The sequence below is a fragment of the Nicotiana tabacum genome, chromosome 22 (assembly GCF_000715075.1).
Source record: "Nicotiana tabacum cultivar K326 chromosome 22, ASM71507v2, whole genome shotgun sequence".
Classification (NCBI taxonomy): domain Eukaryota; kingdom Viridiplantae; phylum Streptophyta; class Magnoliopsida; order Solanales; family Solanaceae; genus Nicotiana; species Nicotiana tabacum.
The window spans coordinates 170,585,150-170,606,666 of NC_134101.1; positions in this window are offsets into that span (position 1 = coordinate 170,585,150).

Genomic DNA, 21,517 nt, shown 5'->3' on the forward strand with positions numbered 1-21,517 from the left:
GCTATATGGCCCTCCAGAACCGCGATGTGAACTGAGTACCTCTGTCTGAAATGATAGAAACTGGAATACCATGCAGACGAACAATCTCCTAAATATAAATATTCGCCAACCGCTCTAAAGAATAGGTAGTACACATAAAAATGAAATGTGCAGACTTGGTCAGCCGATCCACAATAACCCAAATGGCATGAAACTTCTTCAAAGTCTGTGGAAGTTCAACTACGAAGTCCATGGTGATCCCCTCCCACTTTCACTCCGGAATATCTATCTGCTGAAGCAACCCACCATCTCTGGTTCTCATACTTTACCCGTTGACAATTGAGGCACCGAGCTACAACCCCAACTATATCCTTCTTCATCTGCCTGCACCAATAATGCTACCTTAAATCTGGTACATCTTCGCGGCAGCCGGATGGATGGAATACCGCGAACTATGGGCCTCCTCTAGAATCAACTCCCGAAGCCCATCAACATTAGGTACACATACCCGACCATGCATCCTCAATACCCTGTGATTAGGAATAGTCACATCTCTGGCATCACCATGCAGAACCTTGTCCTTGAGGACGAGCAAATAAGGGTCATCATGCTGACGCTCCCTGATACGATCAAATAAGGAAGAGCGAGAGACCACGCAAGCTAGAACCAGACTAGGCTCTGAAAGATCCAATTTCACAAATTGGCAGGCTAAGGCTTGAACATCCATCCCCATGGGCCTCTCCGCTGTTGGTAGGTAAGCCAAACTCCCCAAACTCTCCGCCCGGCGACACAAAGCATCGGCCACCACATTGTACTTGCCCGGGTTGATAGAAACTAGGTCGGGAATCCAAACTATAATAAGAATTTGAGAAGTAAATGTTGAAGCAATAACAACAAGGAATTGAACAACTAGAATTAAAGAGATGAAAATAAAGGATATGGGAAAATTCAAGGAAAGAATTTCCAAGAACGCAAGTTCAATAGCCTTGACATGTTCAAATTAACAACGTCTTGATTCATGGAAGAAATCAAACGCCTTTACTTAAAAGCAAATCAAAACAATAGATTCAGATCTTGACCGTTTTACGAGTAACTTGAGACAACAATTAATAACTAGTATTAATCGCCTTCTAAGAATACCACAAAGGAATCAAAGATATCATAAAAGAGAAGTAATCTTACTACCTTGACCTATGTACTAGTAAAGGTTGAAAGATAAATCTCAAAGAACAAGTAACAAAGGTTCAAAAGAACTCTCAAAGTATGATATACTTAATCAATAATGTAGTCTTATGAATGAGAAGAACTCCCTATTTATAAGAGTACTAAGGCATAAAAGTCCTTAAAATTAGGTAGGGTGGTTGCTAAGGCATACAAAGTCATTACAATTAGGTAGGGTGGTTGCTAAAGAGTAAGAAAAGTCATTAAAATTAGGTGGGGGCGGCCAAGACCCTTTAGGGCAGATTTGGGCCTTAAAAAAACTAGTTTGGGCTATTGGTTTGGACTCCAATTGAGATCCTTTTGTAACACCTCCTTTTGGACCTCTTATAAGCTCATTTTGAGCCCATTTGGTAGACTTCAAGGGCTGATTTGAGTGACCCAATCTTCCTTCTCTTGGACTTCAATTTGAGCCACCAAATAATTGTAAAACCTAGGTAATTCTTCTCCTTTAGGCTTGAGCTCTTCCTCTATAGTTAAAAGCTTCTTTATTTGCCATTGAAGTCCAGCAACCTTAGTTTGCAATTCTTTAGCTTGAGATCTTGTAAATGGCCTACTTGGAGCTTCCAAAACTCTATCCTCCTTATCAGTGATCTCATTATCAGTGATGCTATCACGGGTGATACAAGATAGGGATATCATAGTCCTTCATCAGCTCTAACTATCTCCTCTGGTGAAAATTAAGATCCTTCTGCTTGAGTAGATACTGCAAACTCTGGTGATCAGTATGGATCTCAGAAGGAATATCGTACAAATAATGACGCTAGATCTTTAAAGCGTGAACAATAGCAGCTAACTCGAGATCATGGACATGATAATTCTTTTCATGTACCTTCAACTGTCTGGACACGTAGGCAATCACCCTACTGTCTTGCATCAATACCGCTCCAAGGTCAATCCTCGAGGCATCATAATAGACAGTATAAGACCCCGAACCTGTAGGCAATATCAAAACTGGGGCTGTAGTCAAAACTATCTTGAGCTTCTGGAAGATCGCCTCACACTCTTCCGTCCACTGGAATGGAGCACCCTTCTGGGTCTGCCTGGTCATATGTGTTGCAATAAATGAAAACCCCTCAACAAATCAGCGGTAGTAGCCCACCAAGCCAAGAAAACTACGGATCTCTATAGCTGAGGATGGTCTGGGCCAACTCTGCACTGCTTTCACTTTCTTCGGATCCACCTATATCCCTTCACTCGATACCACGTGACCCAAGAATGCCACGGAATCCAACCAAAACTCACATTTTGAAAACTTTGCATAAAACTTCTTTTCCCTTAAAGTCTGAAGCACTGTCCTCGAGTGCTGCTCATGATCTTCCCGACTCCGGGAGTATACCAGAATATCATCAATAAAGACAATGACAAAAAGGTCAAGATATAGACGTAACATATTGTGCATCAAATGCATGAAGGCTTCTGGGGCATTGGTCAACCCAAATGACATGACAAGGAACTTACAATGACCATACCGAGTCCGAAAAGCAGTCTTCGAGATATCTGGCTCCTGAATCTTCAACTGATGGTAACCTGAACATAAGTCATTCTTAGAAAATACTCGTGCACCCTGTAACTGGTCAAATAGATCATCAATACGAGGTAAAGGATACCGGTTCTTCACTGTACCTTTGTTCAACTGGTGATAATCAATGCACATACGTATAGAACCATCTTTTTTCTTCACAAACAAGACAGGAGCACCCCAAGGTCACACACTAGGCCGAATAAAAACCTTGTCAAGCAATTCCTGCAACTGATCCTTCAACTCTTTCAACTCAGGAGGATCCATACAGTACGAAGGAGTAGAAATGGGCTGAGTGCCCGGCAACAGATCAATGCCAAAATCAATATCTCTATTGGGTGGCATGCCCGGAAAGTCAGTTGGAAACATATCAAGGAATTCCCGTACTATTGGGACTGAATCAATTGTATGGGTATCAACACTATCATCTCTCACATAGGCCAGATATACGTCACACCCCTTCTCGACCATTCGCTGAACTTTAAGGAAAGAAATAACTCTATTGGGAATATGATCTAAAGCACCGCTCCACTCTACTTTTAGTACACCTAGCATAACCAGCGTCATGGTTTGTGCATGATAATCAAGAATAGAATAATGGGGAGACAGCTAGTCCATGCCCAAGATAACATCAAAATCTACCATACTGAGCAATAATATATCGGCTCTAGTCTGAAAACCACTAAGAGTAACCAAACACGACCAATAAACGCGGTCCACAACAAGAGAATCCCCCACAGAAGTAGAAACATAAATAGGGGAACTCAATGAATCCCGAGATACACCCAAATGCGGGGCAAAATAAGAAGACACACAAGAATAAGTAAAGCCTGGATCGAATAGAACCGATGCATCTCTATGACAAACCAGGACAATACCTGTGATGACAAAATCGGAGGCGACAACCTCAGTACGGGTAGGAAGGGCATAATATCTGGCCTGTCCTCCCCCTCTAGGGCGACCTCGACCTCCCCGACCTCCACCTCTAGTTGGCTGAGCGGGTGTGATAGCAACTGGTGCCGGAACTATAGCCTGGGAACTCTGCGGGGTACGCTGTGGCTGAGGAGTCTGTGGAGGTGCACCCCTCCTAAGTCTGGGGCAATCCCTCACTATATGGCATGTGTCTCCACACTCAAAACAAGCTCTGGGAGGACGTGGTGGATGTGATTGGCTCGGGCCAGGTCTATTGGACTGACCACTGAAATCACCCCGTACAGGAGGCGCACTAGATACTGGAGGTGCATAATAAGGCTCCTAAGGTCTAGGAAGAGCTGTAATACCATTGGCTGCTAGAAGAGCTGAATGAACGGGGCGACTCATATAACACCTACCATGACAAACTACAGCTGGGACACGGGCACCAAAATAATGGCCTGACTCTCGAGACCTCTTGGCCTCCCTCTCCTCTCTATCCCTAGCATGCATACCCTCAATCCTCCTAGCAATGCTCACCACCTGCTGATAAGAAATATCCATCTCCAACTCACGAGCCATGCTAAACCTGATGTTGGGAATGAGCCCCTCAATAAACCAATGAACCCTCTCACGAACTGTAGCAACCAAGGTTGGTGCATGCCTAGCCAAGTCAGAGAAACAGACAGCATACTCCGAAACAGTCATAGTGCCCTGGCGCAAATGCTCAAACTCTCGCCATTTATCCCTGCGGCTCTGAGGGACAAACTCTCTCAAGAACATATCTAAAAACTGAGTCCAAGTAAGGGATGCTGCCTCAACTAAACTGTCCAACTCAAAAGTACCCCACCACTGGTAGGTTGCTCCTCGAAGCTAGAAGGTAGTGAAAGAAACCCTAGTCAATCCTAATATACCCATAGTGCAGAGGATACGGTAACACCCCTCCAAAAATCCCTAGGCATCATCTGATGCTAAACCACTGAATACATGAGGCTTATACTTTTTGAACCTCTCAAGCCTCCGCTGCTCATACTTTGAAGTTGTTGCCCTGTCCTCGGGCTGAATTGGGACTACAGGGGATACCAGTATAACCTCTAGGACTTGATCAACTTGGACCCGCTGCTCAGGAGTGCGGGTGGCAGGAGTCTATGCTCCTCCGCCGGCCTGGGATGTGGCTGTAGCAAGGGGAATCAACCCTGCCTGAGCTAGAGTGATGTACATGCTCACGAATTGTGCAAGAGTCTCCTGAAGAGCTAGAATAGTAGTAGCAGTAGGCGTATTAGGTGCCCATCTCCTCTAGTCCAGCTTGCACGGGTTCTCTAGCTGTACCATGGGCGCGTCCTCGGCCACTATCCCAGCCTCAACCTTTGATGGCTCTAGTAGGGGGTGGGTGCCCGATCATCTCGGGTAGCTTGTGTCCTCACCATCTGTGATAAAATAGAAGGAAGAAGTTTCGAATTGTGATATCAAAATCTCACACGACAAGGAAATCAAATGAAGTTGAATTTTCTTAACAGTTACATAGCCGCTCTTAGATAAGAATAGATGTCTCCGTACCGATCCGCGAGACTCTAATATGGATTGTGATTCATGGCTCATATGTACCTAGAGCTCTGATACCAACTTGTCACGACCCGAGTTCACCCTCCGTAAACTGTCGTGATGATACCTAGTCTCTACAACTAGGTAAGCCTAACAATTTGTGGAAAAAGGAAACGAAAGATAAAACGAGCTAAAACTGCGGAATAAACATAAATAAAACGTTTAAGATGCCGCTCGGCATATACAATACAAACTTTCAAACTGAAACAACTCCCAAAACTCGGAATCTTATGAAATCATAAGCTGTTGAATAGATACAAGTGTTCTAACTCCAGAATGTCTAAGCAAAAGTAAATACAGGAGAGTTAAAGCTATAGGGGAGAATAAAGAGGGAATCCTCGGTCTGTGGACGCGGCAAATATACCTCGAAGTCTCCGAATATTGCCTCGCCTCACTGATGGTATGGCTGAGCCAAAGAACCTAGATCTGCACACGAAAAACATGCGCCGGAAGAGCATGAGTACACCACAGCGGTACTCAGTAAGTGCCAAGCCTAACCTCGGTCTATTAGTGACATGGAAAGTCACGGCCCTACTTATTTTAGATGAAAAACAAGGTAAAATAGTATATAATATGACAATATAATTAAAATGCTAACAGACTATAACGAATAATATCACATAAGGGAATCTAACTCAGTACACAAAAATAGCAATAGGGGATCTCCCGTACTCCCAAATGTAAATGTGCAGAGGATATCCCAGGATATCGTCCTGTAGTCCAAATCATAAATATGCAAGGGAAACTACCGAAATACCAATCTGTAGTCCCAAAGTAAATATCCAGTACGGGGAATCTACCGGGTGCTATCCCATAGTCCCAATCATAAATGTGTAGAGGGATCTACCCGAATACCGATCCGTAGTCTCAAAGTAAACAAGCAGGGGGATCTCCCGGGATATCGCCTTGTAGTCCCAAAGTAAATACACAACCATCTCAGAAGAATATACAGTTCTTCAAGAATTAAACAGGAAATTTCTACTCAAACATGCTGCACAAAGTACAAGTAGGCAATTAACGCAGGTAAGACAATTAAGTCACGTAAGCATGCTTTTCCTAATCTAAACAAGAGGTTTCAAGTACAAGTATTTGCTAAATTACAAGAAAACATAGGAATTAACTTAATGAAGACGTGATTTTTAACAATTAGCACGTGTACGCACTCGTCACCTCACGTACACGGCACTCATATAACAAAGATACCAAATCCTAAGGGAAGTTCCCCCACACAAGGTTAGGAAAGCCACTTACCTCGAACCAGCTCAATCAACTCGAAATCACGTTCTTGCCACAAGTACCCGACTCTAAAGGGGCCAAATCTATTCAAATTAATTGCATAATGTAAATATAACTTCAAGTAACTAATTCCACTAATTAATTTGAAGCTAACACGCAAAATTAAGAATACCGTCCAAAAAGTCCCAGGGCCCACGTCTCGGAATGGGATAAAATTTACAAATTCAGAACCCCCGATCACTCATGAACACACTCGAACAAAAATCACCAAAATCCAATGTCAAAATCTCACTCAAATCCCGGATTTTCAATTGGGGAACTTTCCTCCCATTTCACAACTTGTACCCCCAAATTACTTAATTAGGAGAGGAAAATAACAATGGATTAATGTTCCAAGATCAAAATCAAGATAGAAATCGTTACCCAAAGCTTCTCCTTCAAAACCCCTAGAGAAATTTCCCTCAACCGATCTCCGAATTGTTTTTCCAAGTTTTCACTTCAAACCCTCGTTCCTTCGCCTTTTCTGACCAGCGATACCGCTTCTGCGACCATGGGACCGCACCTACGGTCCCGCTTATGCGGCAATTGAACCGCACCTGCAAATTTTCATTAAATCTCAAACTTTCGCACCTACGAATTCCTACACGCAGATGCGATGTTGCTTCTGCGGTACCTGGCCCGCGTTTGCGACCAATTGCAACTTTTCCTCGGAATGCACCTGCAGTCCCATACACGCAGGTGCAATTATAACAGGTTCAGGCAACTTCAGATTTTCCTAAGTTCAATTCAACTTCCGTTAAGCACCCGAAACTCACCTGAGGCCCCCGGGACCTCTACCAAACATGCCAACCAATCCTTGAACATTATACGAGCTTCTTCCAATCCTGGAATCACATCAAATAATGGTGGAACATTAAATCGCCCTCGGATTCAAGCCTAAGGATTCTAAAACATCCAAATTCCATTTTCGATCAAAAAGTTGATTAAACCTCGTCTGAATGACCTAATATTTTGCACACATGTCACATTCAACACTATGGAGCTACTCCAACTCTCAGAATCGGATTCCGACCCCGATATCAAAATTTCACCATCAAACCGGAACTTCAAAAATTCAACTTTCGGCATTTCAATCCTAAATAATCTACAGACCTCCAAAACACAATCCGAACACGCCCCTAAGCCAGAAATCACCTAACGGAGCTAACAGAACAAACAAAATTCCATTCTGAGGCCATCTTCATGCTGCTCGGACTACGGTCCAAATTCTAAGCTTAAACTCTCATTTAGGTACTAAGTGTCCCAAAACATTCTGAAACTCCAAACGAATCCTCCTGGCAATTCACAATAGCAGAAATAAACACGAGGAAAGTAGTTAATAGGGGATCAGGGTGTTAATTCTAAAACGACTGGCCGGGTTGTTACATTATAAGTAACCCGTTTTCTTCTAAAATTAGATTTTGGCCAAAAGGCTTATTTTGGGTAAAACAAATTGGTTCCGTTACTGGGAATCTGATAATCTTTTCACTTTCCAAATTCAATTTTCTGACAAACAATCATGTCAAATGCCAACAACAACAACCAACTGAACTAACAGGAGGGAGGAACTCCACCAACCCATTCGCCACAAGAATTTCCTCGATAGTCCTGAGAGGAAACACCTCAAAGATCAACATCACATATGAATGATCAACAAAGGGACGGGCAGACTGCCGAACAGGACATTTTAAAATAATTAATCGCAAAACATGTTAACAACGCCCTTCAATCTTTTGTTAGTGGATTGCCAACTACGCCACCAACTCCTCTTCCAAACAATACCGTGACTATAGAAAACCCATGCTCAGGAGTTGCTAATTTAGGAAGCGGAGGAACTCCCTATGAATCTGTGATGGAAGGTCAGGTACCCCAAATAATTCTGATTTATAAAATTTGGTACTAACCTTGCAGAAATAGCTGAAAGAGCAGAATGATCACATAGAACAAATACCTGGCGTATCATCCATGATTAAAGGAGTGGATATTGATAACATTCACAACATCCCTGGAAGACAAGTGCAACACCTTTGCCGATTCCTAAGAAGTTTAAAATGCATGATATTCCAAATATAATGGAACAATTGACCCACGAGATCACGTAACCGCGTTTACAACTAGCGTGAAAGGCAACGATTTAACCAAGCGAGAAATTGAATTGGTATTGGTCAAAAAATTTGGCAAAACACTCACGAAAGAAGCACTAACATGGTATTCTCTCTTTCCTGAAAACTCTATTGATTCTTTTGTTGAGCTTGCAGATTCATTTATAAAAGTACATTTGGGAGCTCAAAAAGTTAAGAAGAGAATGGAAGACATATTTAAAATAAAGCAAGGGGATACTAAGCTACTCAGGGAATTTGTGGATAGATTTCAACGTGAAAGGTTGATGCTACCGCGAGTACCTGATAATTGGTAGCCATAGCGTTTGCAAGTAACTTAAATGAAAAAAGCTCAGAGGCCACGAGGAGACTTAAGGAAAGCTTACGAGAATTACCTGCTACAACATGGAATGATGTGTAAAAGAGGTACAATATGAAGCCGCGGATAGAAGAAGACATAATCACTCAGGCAAGGGGTGATGAAAGAACAAGTTCGAGATGACCAGAATCTGAAAAAAGGTCTGGTAAAAATAGGTATGAACCTTACATGGGACCTACAGGACGTGATTCATGGTCTAAATAAGAAAACGTACGATATGATTCTAGATCAAGGCAGAGACATACGGGTTCATCATCTAAGTTCGAAAAAAGGAGAGATGTGCGAGACAATAATTCTAATACAAATGCAAGGATTGGTGATTACAGTTTCAATATTAGCACTTCTAATTGGTAGCTATTCTAAGGAGTATGGGAGATAAGGTGTGGTGGCCTAAAGAAATGAGATCAAACCTTAGTAGAAGAAATCCAGATTTCTGGTGCGAGTTTCATAATGACCATGGCCATAAAATAGTAGATTGAAGATTATTACAAGGTGAAGTAGAGCATTTGCTAAAACAAGGTTACTTAACTGACTTTTTCAGTGAGAAAGCTTAGCAATCTTATATGAAGAATAGACAAGAGCCTCCGAAACCTCTGTCACTGAAAAGAACGGTTAAAGTGATAAGCAGGGGGAAAAGGTCAACAGTGTGACATATACGGCTACAAACAAGACATCAAAAGTCACAGTTACCCATGGGAAGCGAGTTCACCAAGTTTTGGAGGAAGACAGTATAACGTTTGATGATGCAGATGCAGATGGATTGATAATCCCTCATAATGATGCTCTGGTAATATCTTTACTTGTACATCATACTAATGTGAAACTAGTTTTGATTAATCCAGGTAGCTCCGTAAATATTATTCTTCAGAGAGTCGTAAATGAGATGTAAGATAATGGCAAGATGGTTCCGAAAGAACGTACCTTATCTAGATTCAATAATTCAAGCAGTGTCACAAAAGTCAAAATAGTGCTTACCACATTTGTAGAAGGAGTTGTAAGGATACAAAATTCCATGTGATATATACGGACATGGCTTATAATATGATTCTTGGTAGGTCGTGGATTTATGATATGAATGTTGTACTGTCTACTTTACATCAAGTTATTAAGTTTCGTTCACAATGGGGTATTCGACAAATCCGTGGAGATTAGCAGGCTTCTAAAAGTATCAATTCAGTTGCAGATTCAAGCATAGTGAACAATGATGCAAATAAGAAATAGCAACTACAGAATTCAGTTGAGGATATAAAAAAATAAACCTCAACTGAAAACGGTTCAGGACAGACGGATGTAGATTTAAGACCTGATGTCATTCAAGAGCTAGAAGATAATGAAAACATGAAAACAACAATTGAAGAACTCGAGGCTATCACACATTCCGACAAGTGGCCAGATAGAAAATTTTATGTTGGAATGAAGCTCAGCCCGGGAATGAAAGTTAAACTTGTCAAATTTTTACAAGCTAACGCAGATTGCTTTGCTTGGTCGCATATATAGATATGACAGGCATACCACCAGGGGTGATGACCCACAAGTTGAATGAAGATCCATCATATCCACCTATCAAACAGAAGAAAAGGAAGCAGAGATCCTTCAAAAATTACGTGATCTAGGATGAGGTACAAAAACTTTTAAAAATTGGATCAATACGAGAGGTAAAATATCCTAACTAGCTAGCTAATACTATAGTAGTACCAAAAAAGTATGGGAAATGGCGTGTTTTTGTAGATTATATTGACTTAAATAAGGCTTGTCCTAAAGATTCATTCCCTTTACCACACATAGATACACTAATTGATTCTACTGCAGGACATGAGTTGTTAAGTTTTTTTTAGATGCCTATTCAGGATATAACCAGATAAAGATGACTTCCTTTGTCACAGATAGGGGGACTTACTATAAAGTCATGCCGTACGGACTAAAAAATGCTAGAGCCACGTAACAAAGACTGGTAACAAAAATGTTTCAAGAATACCTGGGAAAGACTATGAAAGTTGATATCGCCCAAACTCACACAACAATTAGGTAGTGAGGCGGTCGAAGCAATAATAAAACCCAACGTGAGTCGGGGTCGAATCCTCAGGGAGTTAGAAATGGGATTAGGTATACACCTAGTGTAATTGTATAATGTGCCTCATTTTGCACTTCCACATTCTTGTTGGTTGTTTCTATTTCAACTTTAAGCTATTGATTGCAATTAATAAACTAGAAGACAACATTTTTGGTTTTGATTATTTTTTAAATGGTAAAGGATCTAGGGTCGTGACTTTCACCTAGGTGGTTACCTAAGGGATTGTAAACTCTTGGAAAATTTTGATTAGTCGGGGTCGTAATATAGCAATCACACGCAATTACCCACTCTATACCTCTCGGTTGTTTGAGTAATTTTGCCCAATTTGGCTTTCTCAAATCCAAATAGGTATTGCACAAATCAAGTGATATATGCTCAAGTCGGGTCTTATTATCTCTAGGTTTGACCCTTAAATTGGGGTTATCAATTTCTTGAGTTCACCCCAATTTCTTGTTAGCCAAGTTTTCCTAGACTTAGTCTCACTTTCTCAAGTAGAGACTAAGTCAAATAGGCATGAATCATTGTTTGAAATCATTAATTATAGAATTCAAGCATGAACAAGGCTAAATATCACTAACTCAATCACAAACAGGTCCCAAATTAAATGCCCATTAAGAACCCACACTAGGGTTGGGCCACATCCATAGCTAAAGATTTAGCTACTCATGAAAAATAAAGAAATACAAGAAGAAATTAAGATAGAATGCATAACAATTGATTAGATAAAGAAAATCTAATGTTTAGAAGTTAATCTACTACAATATTACTCAAAATAGTAAAGAAAACGGCTTATGTGCACTTCTCAAAACTGAACTTAACCTAAAAATGACAAAAAGTTCTATTTATACTAAGCTAAAAATATCTGACAAAAATGCCACTGCGAAGGTTGTGCGGCCGCATAATTCTGGTACGGTCTGCACAATGAGCTTCTGTGGCCGCACAATTATCATGCGGTCCGCATTCTTGGGAACTTGGGCTTGGAACTTTAGGGTTTCTGTGGTCCACATAAAATTGAATGTGGCCGCGCTTCTGATTGTGCGGTCGCACAAAAGTGATGCGGTCCGCACTCCTTTATTTTGGACTTGATCCCAGCTCTCTGATTCTTCAATCCTGCGTTCCACATAATAATGAGTGCGGCTGCACTTGACCTCGTGCGGCTGCACAATTTTGGTGCGGTCCGTACTTCTTCAGCTGGCTCAGAGACTACTCTCTGAATCTCCTTTCTGCGGTCGCACTAGAATTGTGGGGTCCACATTGTTGCCCTGTTTTGGTTCTTGTTTACTTTTTACTCCTTTATGAGTTGATTTTGACTTCTTTTGCTCGTCTAAAATGTTCCTGCAAGCAAGCACATTTCATTAGTTTTCGGGAAGACATTTAAGTATTTTTGAGCTAAAATGCAAGTAAAAGAGAGCAAATAAATGGTCAAAATCCCTACTTATCAACTCCCCAAAATTAAGCTTTTGCTTGTCCTCAAGCGATTAAGGCAATTCCCATCTCCACTAGAAAAGGGATATTTCAGTTGGTCTAAGGTGAATCAATCACGCATCAATGGGGACCAACAATTACCCACAATACATATGAATTATCAACAGCACAATGATATGACTTTTTGAGTACCATAGTTCTAATGTGACACTAGAGCATCCAAAGTTGGCTCTATTCATCAAGGAAGCTCGCTCTTTCACATAGGTCATTGTGGATCCCAAACTCCTCCTCATCTACTCTTAATTAGCAAATCTTACTTTAGAATGTAACACCCGAAGCAAGGATTGTGAAAAGTTCGCCCATCTATCTCTAAAGAACGTCACAAGTATAGCTTTAAGTATCACATGCTTGCCCCTTATATAAATCACCACTAATGTAAGCTCACTCAACTTGAAATCATGTAGGGCTTTTGCGGGATGTAATGAAGGATTTTGGACCACAGTAAGACTTGTTGGAATAGAATGGTTTCATCGTTCCTTAAGCACTCCATTTTCTCTTTTCGGCTCATACTTTCTCGACTCTTTGAGTCATTTTCTTCTTCCTTGGGGGAACTAGAGAAACGTAATGTCACTCTTTCTTGATCATGACATTCATTTTTCTCCTTTTCTATTTACTCCATGTCTTTCATTATTGTTTTCATTAAGTCCTTCAACTTTCTACCTTATTCACTTTCATTTTGGAATTTTTCATTTTGTTCTTTCTTTCTTTTCTTTGCCTTCCTTTTTCTTCATTTCTTTCTCTTCTTTGTACCTTTTTATCACTTCAAAATCCTCGTCTCTCCCCCAAATTTATGTTTTTGCCAATTATTTCTCAATAATGCTAAGGAAAGATTGGGTCCCAAAAGAGGGTCATTACAAAATGGATAAATGTTTGTAACCTAGTTATTGAAAAATAAGGCTTAGGCTCGAAGGGGTTGACTGGGGATATCACATTGGTAGGCTAAGGAAGATTTCAAATTTCAAATTGGATCAAGGAGAGCCTACAATCATTTCTCAAACCAAGCTACACTTAGAATTTCACCTAGAAAACATTCGGGGCAAGTTCTAGACCTTTAGCACGGGTACTTGGACTTGCAACTAAATGTCTCACCTATCACGATGTTGGATTGCTAAAGAGAACGGATTCGAGGGGCCACAACAACCCTAGCTAAGATTGAGAATCACAAATGGCTCGACTGAACTACTCGATGACTGTTTAAGTCAACACAAGAGTCAAAAGGTCATAACTAGAACTATTTCCTACTAGCAACTTGTTTTTAACTATACGATCATGGGTAAATATGTTGGTACCAAGTTAAACATGCTTGAAACCCTTTCATTCATTACTACTATATTTTCCTAAACATAAAAGAAAAGAAAATCAATCCCTTAAGAAGGTTGTCACGCCATCCATCGTTGAGAAGAGCCACTTGGTTCACACAAAATCCACCTTTGGAAAGAACTGTGGCATTAAGAAAACAAAGGCTTATGGTTCACTCAAAACATAAAAAAAGAAGCTAACAAATTAAAAAGAAGCTACTAAAGTAAATAAGAAGTTATACTACTAAGGAAAAGCAAACTAAAGAAGCTATGAAATAAACTATGGAAAGCGAGATAAATGAATATACAAACCGAAATTAAATGAATATATACATAAAGGAAATGAATATCAACATCAATTCTAAAGAGACGAATAAATACATACCAAAGGAAAAATAAAGATAAAAGAAAAATAGTGTAATAGTTATCACATGCCAAATGTCAATGTAAATCAATCAAAATAGACCGCCCCCAAATGAAAATAAGCATTGTCCTCAGTGCTTAATAAAAATAAGAACAGGGAAGGGTAGAGAGTGAAGAAAACTCCATATGTGATCTTAGTCCCCATGGCATCCACAACACCCTCGGGCTCCTCTAGCTGAATCTCATCATCTCCTGGCTATGGGACATCTAGATCATCTCCTTAGTAGTGTGGGCAGTCACAACCGACTCCTTAGACTGGCCAACTACTGCATCAAGTGCCTCAGGTACTACTGGTGGTGTTATCTATGTTGCTGGGTCACCCTCCATGAGTAAATCCAGTGGTAGATCTCCAACACATGCAATCTTCTCAATCTATTTGCTCATATTCTCTAACGACCTCTGATTGGATCCAACCCTATACCACTATAGAATGGCAAGAGTGGTCGATGCAGCTTTTACCCAAGGGGTCAGGATCGATTTCCACAGAGAGCTAATATTAGTTTGGAATTGGATTTCTATCTAATCTATCTATGTGTGATGTTTTTAATTATACTTCCAATCAGGCTTTATTTTGGTGTGATGACTCGGTCAGTCGTATCCTGAGTTGCCACTCCATTTCCCCTATTTCTGCTTCTTATTGCTTTGTCTAATGGTTTTATATGTCATCGGGTTGATTGGTTCGGGTTCGAAAAGAATTTGGTAAGGTTTGAGACACTTAGTCTCTTTTGAGGAAACTTATGTTGGAAAAGTCAACCGGATATTGAGTTATGTGTTAGAGGGTTTGGATGTGACTTCTGACAGTTCGGATAGCTTCAGGAGGTGATTTGTGACTTAGGAGCATGATCGAAATGAGTTTTGGAGGTCCAGAGTAGATTTAGGCTTCATTGGCGAAAATGGATTTTTGGCGGTTCTGGTAGATAGGTGAATTTTGATATAGGGGTCGGAATGGAATTTCGAGAGTTGAAGTAGTTCCGTTGTGTCATTTGGGATGTGTGTGTAAATTTTCAGGTCATTCGGATGTGGTTTGGTTGGGTTGTGATCAAAATCGTAATTTAGAAGATTTTTGGAAACTTATGCTTGAATCCATTGTGTTTTGGTTGATTAGGTGTTGTTTGAGGCGTTTTGAAGATCAGTACAAGTTTGAATAAGGTTTTGGGATATTTTGGTGCTTTTGGTTGAGGTCCCGGGGGCCTCGGGGTGATTTCGGGTGGTTGACAGAGAGTTTGGAAAATCTGAGAAGCTACAAATTTTTTTCTGTTCTGGTATTTCCTCACCTTTGGATTGGGGACCGCAGGTGCGATGCCGCAGAAGTCAGGAAATGACTGTAGAAGTGGTCAAGGAGGAGAAGGGCAGGAGCTGCAGATGCGGTTGGCTGAACGCACCTGCGATGGCGTAGGTGCGACTACTTGGTGGCAGATGCGGTTTTGGACCATTAAGTGAAAGCCACAAAAGTGGCTAATTGACCACAAATGCTGTACCGCAGAAGCGGTATCTAGGCCGCAGGTGCGGAATCCAAGGGACAGAAGGTATATATTATTTTCTTCGCGAAATTTAGCTAAGTTCTCCATTTTTTATGACGGAAAAAAGGCTAAGGCAGTGGATTTCAAGAGAGATCAAGGGATACCAGTTGGGTAAGTTCCCTAAGCTTTATTATTTGGGTTTATGATCATTTTTCTATTGTTTAATCATGGTATTAGTGGAGATTAAGGAAGGAAAAAATTGGGGATTAGGGCTTGAGATTAAGAGTCTTTAAAATGGGAATTTGAGGGGTCATTTGAACTCCGATTCGGTATTATTGGTATGTATGGACTCGTGGAAGGATAAGGATTCCATTGATGTAATTTTTACAGAGTTCTGAGATGTGGGCCCCGGGGTCGGGTTTTTGTAATTTCGGGATATGTGTCATATATTTATTATTTTTGCTTGGGATTCGTTCCCTTAGCATATTGTGATGCCATGATTCTGATTTTGGATAGATTTGACGCGAGTGGAGGCCGCGAGGGGCAAATGCGTCGCAAAGTAGTACTTTTACCGTTTGAGGTAAGTAACCATTGTAAATCTGGAACTGAGGGTACAAAACCCCGGTATTTGACTTGTCTTTGATAAATGCGGTGACGCACATGCTAGGTGACGAGCGTGTAGGCTTGCACCGGTAGGGATTGTGACTTGCTCTGTCCCGTAGCGACTATTAAGTCGCGTATTTGATTTGAAACCTTATGATATTCCGTACTTTAGGCATTTATACTATATTATGGGCTATATGCCATGTTTGGAGCATTGTGCAGACCTGTTGAGACACTTAGAGGTGTTTTTACTGTTTTTCCTCGCTCTACTTGTTGAAAGCATATCCTCGGTCATGTTTTACCTGTTTATTGTTTAAAATTGGTTTTATCACCCTACTTTTAAATATGAGGACTGTTTTGGCTGAGTTCCCTAATTTCTACTGCTGTGCCCGATAGGTTGTGAGGTTAATGACTAAGAGAGGTTGAGAACCTAATGGTGAGGATATTTATATATGTATGATTAGGGATCGGGCTGCACGCCACAATGATATATATATTGGATCGGGCTACGCAACGCAGCGATATGATGTTTGGGCTGTAGGAGCCCCTCCGGAGTCTGTACACCCCCAGTGAGTGTAGTCGACTATAAACTATGTATCGGGCTGCACGTCGCAGCGGTTACTATGATTATTATTATGAGATATTAATGAGCCTGAGTGCTGAGAATGAGTACTAAGTGACGAAAGTTGAGTCACGAGTGACTGAGAGGCTTCCCGAGAGGCCATATTCTGAGTGATACCTTGCCCGAGGGGCCCAGTTATGATATTTTTATTGATTCCACTCTTCTTTTAAAATAAGACTCTATTCAAAAATTGCTAAGTATATGATTTCAAGTATTTAAATTGAAACTGAAGATTTTATGACGAAACTGGTTCTAAATTGTGGAGTTTGATCTGTCATTCTATTGTTTATTCCTTTATATGATTTTAACTGCTCGTCACCGCTTTCAGACCTTATTTACTTTAGTTACTTGCTGAGCTGGCATACTCACCTTACTCCCTGCACCTTGTGTGCAGAACCAGGTGCTCGAGCGGCAGAGTGAGGGTCCTCAGCATTATCAGAGTTTGCCCGAGACTACAAGGTAGCTGCATGGTGTCCGCAGCCCTGCTTTCTTCCTCTAACCTTGTTTTTCCGCGTTTTAGACTTATTTTGTATCAGACGGTCGGATTTGTATATGTTAGAGGCTCTAGACTTGTGACACCAGTCTTTGGGCTATGTTGGTTTAACATTGTATTGATTTCCACACCTTTTGGTTGTTTATCACTTCTTATGAAAAATTGAGGTTTTAAACTTATGATAGAAAAATGCTTTAATAAAAAGAATTTGTTGTAGTTAATGGTTTGGGTTGGCTTGTCTAGTAATGTGATAGGCGCCATCACGACCAGGTATTTGGGGTCGTGACAAGTTGGTATCAGAGCCTAGGTTACATAGGTCTCGCGAGTTATGAGCCGGTTTAGTAGTGTCTCGCGGATAGATACAGAGGCGTCTGTATTTATTCTTGAGAGGCTACAGAACCTTTAGGAAAAACTTCATATTCTTGAAATTCTTGTCGTGCGAATCTGTTGATCCGAGTACTAAACTTCTATTATTCAATTCTCTCACAGATGGTGAGGACACGTGCTACCGGGCAGGATGGACGACCACCAGTACCACCAGCTGGGGACACTAGAGGCTGAGGATGCAGTAGAGGCCGTGGCAGGGGCAGAGCAGCTAGGGCAACACTTGCAGATCCACCAGCTGCCCCAGTTCAGGATCAGGTTCTAGCTGTGGACACTACACTAGTACTAGCTCAGGAAGCAGCTGTGCCTAAAGTGATTCCAAGCCTTCAAGAGGCTTTAGCTCAGATTTTATCAGTGTGTACAGGTTTGGCTCAGGCGGTCTCAGTTACTATGACCGCAACTACTTCTTAGGCCGGGGGAGCACCCAAACTCCCGTTGATCGCACACCTAAGAAGGTTGTGCAGGGACTCCAGACACCGGGGGCACCTCCAGCCCAGCCGGTTGCACCAGCTCATGAGTGTGTGGTACCAATTATGTCGGACGACGAGAAATATCGATTAGAGAGGTTTGGTAGACTCCAGCCTCCGACTATCAGCGGTGCGGAGGGCGAGGATGCCCAGGGTTTCTTGGATAAGTGACAGAGGATGCTTCGTACAGTGGGTATTCTAGAGACCAGTGGTGTAGCATTCACTACCTTTTAGTTTTCTAGGGCTTCCTTCACTTGGTGGGAGGCGTATGAGAGGCGTAGGCCTGTTGGTGCAGGGCCCTTACCTGGCAGTAGTTCTGTAGTCTCTTTCTAGAGAAGTATGTGCCACAGTCTCGCCGAGAGGAGCTGTATAGGTAGTTCTAGCAGTTGCGTAAGGGATAGATTATTGTGACGCAGTATGAGATGCGGTTCTCTGAGTTAGCTCCTCATACGGTCTGGTTAGTTCCAACCGATCGAGAGAGGATCAAGAGGTCTGTTAATAGCCTCACATATCAGCTTCGGATTCTCATGAGTAAAGAAAGGGTGACAGGTGCTATTATCGAGGAGGTTGTTGACATTGCCCATGAGATTGAGTCAGTTCACCGCCAGGAGAGAGAGGAGAGGGAGGCCAAGAGGCCTCGGGGACCTGGTAGCTTTAGTAGTGCTCCTTCGAGGGGTCAGTTCCAGCAAGGCAGAGGCCGTCCATTTAGGAAGGCTCAGTCGGTTCGCCCAGGTTATCGTGGGGCATCATTGGGTCATGGTTCTCACAGTTCTTATCAGGGCCATTCATCACTCAATGCCCTTCCAGCCTAGAGTTTGTCCCATGCTCCATCTGTTCAGGGTTCTTCCATGCTAGGTACTTCTACTGGTCATTCCGGTGCCAGGGGTTCCCTTCAGTCCCCATCTCCAACACTGGGGAGATTTTATGAAAGTGGAAAGTTTGGGCATATGTGGAGGCAGTGTCCTCATCTTCGTGATAGCCCGTCTCAGCAAAGGGATCAACCCTCGACTTCAGCTCCAGTTACTTCACCACCCAGCCAGCTAGGGGTAGAGGTCAGTCAGCTAGGGGTCTCCCTAGAGGGGGAGGTCGATCAGGTGGTGGTCAAGCTCGTTTCTATGCCCTCCCAAGTAGACCAGATATTGTTGGTTCAGATACTGTGATTTTAGGTATTGTTTCAGTCTGCCACAGAGATGCCTCTGTATTATTTGATCCTAGTTCCACCTTTTCTTATGTGTCAGCATGCTTTGCCCATTATTTAGATATGCCCTGTGAGTCTCTTGTTTCACATGTTCATGTATCTACTCCGGTGGGTGATACTGTTGTTGTATACCATGTGTACCGGTCGTGTCTGGTGACTATTGGGGGTGTAGAGACCCGAGTGGATATTTTGTTATTGTGTATGGTGGATTTCGATGTCATTTTGGGCATGGATTGGCTATCTCCGTGACGTGCTATTCTGGATTGTCATTCCAAGATAGTCACATTAGCTATACTGGGTGTACCACAAATTGAGTGGCAAGGTTTGACTGATTATGTTCCCAATAGAGTGATCTCATTCTTGAAGGCCCAGTGTATGGTTGAGAAGGGATGTCTTTCGTATCTAGACTTTGTGAGGGATGTCGGTGCAGAGACTCCCAGTATTGATTCTATCCCAATTGTGAGGGATTTTCCCGATGTGTTTCCTGCAGACCTGTCGGGCATGCCACCAGACAAGGATATTGATTTTGGTATTGACCTAGTGCCGGGCACTCAACCCATTTATATTTCGCCATATCATACGGCACTAGCATAGCTGAAGGAGTTAAAGGAGCAGCTTTAGGAACTCCTCGATAAGGGGTTCATTCGGCCTAGTGTGTCACCTTATGGTGCGCCGGTTCTATTTGTGAAGAATAATGATGGCACTATGAGGATGTGCATTGATTATAGGCAATTAAACAAAGTAACAATTAAGAACAAATATCTTTTGCCTCGCATTGATGATTTATTCGACCAGCTTCAGGGAGCGAGAGTGTTCTCCAAGATTGATCTCCGGTCGGGTTATCACCAGTTAAAGATCAGGGACTCGGATATTCTTAAGACAACTTTTAGGACCCAATATTGTCATTATGAGTTCTTGGTGATATCTTTTGGGCTGACCAATGCCCCAGCAGCGTTCATGCATTTGATGAACAGCGTGTTCCAGACTTATCTCGACTCGTTTATCATAGTCGTCATTGATGATATTCTAGTGTATTTGCGTAGTCAGGCGGAGCATGCTGAGCATTTGAGAGATGTGTTGTAGAGATTGAGGGAGGAGAAACTTTATGCAAAATTCTCCAAGTGTGAGTTTTGGCTCAGTTTAATGGCTTTTTTGGGGCACGTGGTGTCCGGCGAGGGTATTCAGGTTGATCCGAACAAGATAGAGGCGGTTCAGAGTTGGCCCAGACCGTTCTCAGCCATGAAGATTCGCAGCTTTCTTGGTTTGGCATGCTATTATCGCCAGTTTGTTTAGGGATTCTCGACTATCGAATCACCCTTGACCAAGTTGACTCAGAAGGGTGCTACATTTGTATGGTCGGATGAGTGTGAGGAGAGCTTTCAGAAGCTCAAGACAGCCTTGACCACAACTCCAGCGTTAGTTTTGCCATCAGCTTTAGGTTCATATACCGTGTATTATGATGCTTTAAAAGTTGGTATTGGTTGTGTATTGATGTGGGAGGGTAGAGTTATTGCTTATGCTTCTCGTCAGTTGAAGCCCCATGATAAGAACTACCCCATTCATGATTTGGAGTTGGCTGCCATAGTTCACGCGTTGAAGATTTAAAGGCATTACTTGTATGGTGTGTCTTGTGAGGTGTTTACCGATCATCGTAGCCTCCAACACTTGTTCAAATAGAAGGATCTCAATTTGAGGCAGCAAAGGTGGTTGGAGTTGCTTATGGATTATTATATCACTATATTGTACCATTCGGGAAAGGAAAATGTGGTGGCCGATGCTTTGAACCGAAAGGCGGTAAGTATGGGGAGTTTGGCATATATTCCAGTTGGGGAGAGACCTCTTGCAGTTGATGTTCAGGCCTTGGCCAATCGGTTCGTGAGGTTAGATGTTTTGGAGACCAGGCAAGTATTGGCTTGCGTGGTTTCTCGGTCTTCCTTATATGATCACATCAGAGAGCGCTAGTATGATGATCCGCATTTGCTTGTCCTTAAGGACGGAGTTCAGCATGATGATGCCAGAGATGTGAC